We start from the raw sequence: 2,650 nt of genomic DNA, 5'->3' as shown, positions 1-2,650 counted from the left end.
AAATAAGAAAAAAAAGAAAAAAATCTAGACTACGGGGAAGTGGAATATGAAAATAAGGCTTAAGGCATCAGTTCCGTATTTTTCAAAGCCAAATATGTAATGTTGAGAAGAGAAGAAATAATGATTGAAAGGTTCAAATCTTGTAATTTAATATTGTTATTAAAACTTTGCTGTATATCCTATTCTTTAACATTTGGTGTTAATATAAAATTTACTTGGCAATGCTTGACATTTGAAATAAACTTTTTTCTATGGTTTTATTTGCAAGTGTTCCATTAATTTTACTAGCTACAGTTGGGTTATAAAGAGTCTGAAATCTAAAAGGACACTGTCAAGGTTGGGTCAATGTTTCAGTTTTTGGCAGTGTCGCCACTTCCAGCTCACTCAAATCTGTTCAATAGTTTTTTCTGCAGATGAGCCCAAGCTGTGATGCTCAGATACGCTCATTGAACTCTGAAGATCAAGGTTGTTCTGGGTTGGAGCAGTACTTGATACTGGCACATGAGGATGGGTGCTGTTTTAGAGCTCCTCTTAACTCTGACATGCAGAGACTTAATGATCCAAAGATTTGGTTGAAACCTATCTCTACTTTTGTACAGTTGAGTTCATAAGTACGTGTACAGAGAGAGAAGAGTATTGATAAAAGCTGATAAATGGCAAGCAGTAAAAAGTGTTAAGTATTTTTTTTAAAGAATGAAAAAAAAAAGAGTTTCAAATTGTTTCGTTAAGGAAGCAGTTTTCAAACTGTTAAAAGGTAATTCTAAGCAGTAGCTAGTGAAGCTTTTGTGAAAAGAAAAACCCAAAACCTTGGCAATGTCTTTTTGAATTGAGATTGATAACTCGAATTAGATGCGAGTCTGTACTGATGAAAACTTTCCTGAATCTTAATCATTATGAGTATTCTTTGCTAGCTGAAGTTACCATACTTTTTAATTGTGTGTATTTAAAAACAATAACTACTTAAAAAGCAAAAAGGAATCCTAGGAGGGGTGCAATAATATTAATTTAAATGCTAATGCAAATCAAAGTAACATCGTGTTTCTCTAGCTTTCCCTGTAGATACAATTCTGTACATTTGGTTGAAAAGCTTACATTTTTCTGCATTGTGGATACCTTGCCTCATGCAGTATTGGTAAATCTCTTTTATTTTGGAATTAAATAAAAATTTAAATATGACTTGCAGTTTTAGTTGGAATCAATTTCTTAGACTCAAGTATAATGTTTGCTGAGCATTGGAGAAGGCAGAGCATTTATTGGAAACTTGAAGTCCCTTCTCATGGCACAAACTCTGAGCCTGTTTCTGCAAGCATGTGAACACAGTGTATACTCTCAGTGTGGCCAGCAAAAGAGGTGTATACAGTGTTTTCAATGTCTGTCTTACCAATACTTCCCCCCAGTTGAGCTAAATCATTTCTTGGCACATCTCTAATTCATAGGTGTTCTGTGCATTACTCCTCATCAGGAATGTTGGGGAATGCATTCGAATTTTTAATGTTCAATGCTAGAATGACCAAACTAAAATAATATTCATATGGTAATTAATTTTTTTTAAAAAGTAGAAATGCATTACTGTATACAGTGGAAAGCTATTTATTGTACCTCTGGGCTCATTCCTCTAAAAATCATAGCATAAAAAAATCTTTGTCAAGCCTGAACTGATGTATATAACTGAAATAATGTAAAGTTATATTTTCATGTTTTTATACTTAACAACATGATGGGAATACATAATGTATGAGTATTTCAATTCAGATAATATTGATTGGATAATACACATCTCAGTTAAAAAAAACCAGTAATAGTAGTTTAATATCCATGTTAAGAGTACATCAGTATATTGCTATATAAAGTATGTCTGTGTGCATTTAAGTGAAAAGTAGTCAAGAGTGATGAAAGCTGTCCAAGGGTTTTTTATTCCTTTTTTTATGAAAACTGTTATGGAGCAACCAAAATGTTTATGAACTCAAACTTGTGTAAATTTCAAAATGTCCTTTTACTGTAGCTTTTTGTTTACAGTACAGTATCTTATTTTCTGCTTTGTTAAATGAGTAACAGTACAGAGCTGGACATACACTTTCTAAGACATTAACGTTCTCGTTTTTTCATGTATACTTATATGACAGAAAATGCTTCTGATTTTATTTTTCAATCTAACACATGGCTTTTCTGGAGTGTTGTATAAACTTCAATCATACATAAAAAATCTTCTTAAAAAAGGTAAAATACCTTTAATGTCTGCTTAGTATTATTGAAATCTGGTTTCTTATTTATTATCAATGTATTTTTCTGAGATTTTACATAGGGCAAACCTGTTTGTCCCCACAGACATGAAATTTCCGTGAAGAGTTTATCCCTTGAAGTTTCTTCTTTTCTTGAATGAAGTTTCAATGGAGAGTATAAATCTTCTCCCAGATCATCTTGTCACTCAAGGATAGATTTACTCTAATTTTCCTTATTGTTAAATGAAGTAATGAAACTTTTTTTCCAACAATAGAATTGTATCTTTGAACTGTAACCTTCCTGGTAATAGTTACAATGGCAGTGTGATAGGTTCATAAAGACAGGGGGTTAAGTATCAATTCAGTAACACCACCTAAAAAATTTTGAGTTTAAACCAGTACATTTTTAATTGAACTGATTGTTGATGTGT

The 2,650-nt window shown here is 32.0% G+C and overlaps 1 protein-coding gene across 1 annotated transcript in view; it reads left to right on the top strand.

The window, feature by feature from the left end:
* GRIA2 (glutamate ionotropic receptor AMPA type subunit 2) overlaps positions 1-2,227 on the top strand; it is a 64,190-nt gene extending 61,963 nt beyond the window's left edge. Inside the window, exon 14 of the mRNA XM_031055570.1 lies at positions 1-2,227. This exon is cut by the window's left edge and continues 1,316 nt beyond it. The gene's annotated coding sequence lies outside the window, so the exon portion shown is untranslated.
* The last annotated feature ends 423 nt before the right edge of the window (positions 2,228-2,650 follow it).

The sequence above is a fragment of the Geospiza fortis genome, unplaced genomic scaffold (genome assembly GCF_000277835.1).
Source record: "Geospiza fortis unplaced genomic scaffold, GeoFor_1.0 scaffold40, whole genome shotgun sequence".
NCBI classification, from domain to species: domain Eukaryota; kingdom Metazoa; phylum Chordata; class Aves; order Passeriformes; family Thraupidae; genus Geospiza; species Geospiza fortis.
This window is presented reverse-complemented; position numbering and strand designations above follow the sequence as displayed.